We start from the raw sequence: 445 nt of genomic DNA, 5'->3' as shown, positions 1-445 counted from the left end.
TTTGTTGTGTGGTTTTTAAAAATATGGACGTTAAACTCGACATTTATTTTTAAATATATTACCTTTTTCTAGTGTTTTCCACTTCATTGAATATTTCCTTGTATTTACAGGCTTTGTCTGTTCATGTTTCTATTATTATACAACGTCTGATGCTTTCTGACAACATTAAAAAGGGAAAAAGGATTTCTGTTGATCGGTACTCACTCTCAATGTGCGTTTCCTCTGACTTTCCTACCTAGACGAGAAGAAAATATATTTATATTTATATTCATCTTATTTATATAAATATATTTATATTCATTTATATTTACATTTCAGTCCAACTTCTCAAATACTTGGACTACAGCTGCTGCTTTTCTTTGCTCGTTATTTATTCCTTCATAATTTGAAATACGTCTTCTGCTTCAGTCTTCTCTATCAGCTTTCTACTAAAATCAACACTGAC

Source organism: Eubalaena glacialis, chromosome 16 (assembly GCF_028564815.1).
Source record: "Eubalaena glacialis isolate mEubGla1 chromosome 16, mEubGla1.1.hap2.+ XY, whole genome shotgun sequence".
Classification (NCBI taxonomy): domain Eukaryota; kingdom Metazoa; phylum Chordata; class Mammalia; order Artiodactyla; family Balaenidae; genus Eubalaena; species Eubalaena glacialis.
The sequence above is the reverse complement of the archived record's forward strand: the minus strand, read 5'-3'. Positions refer to the sequence as shown.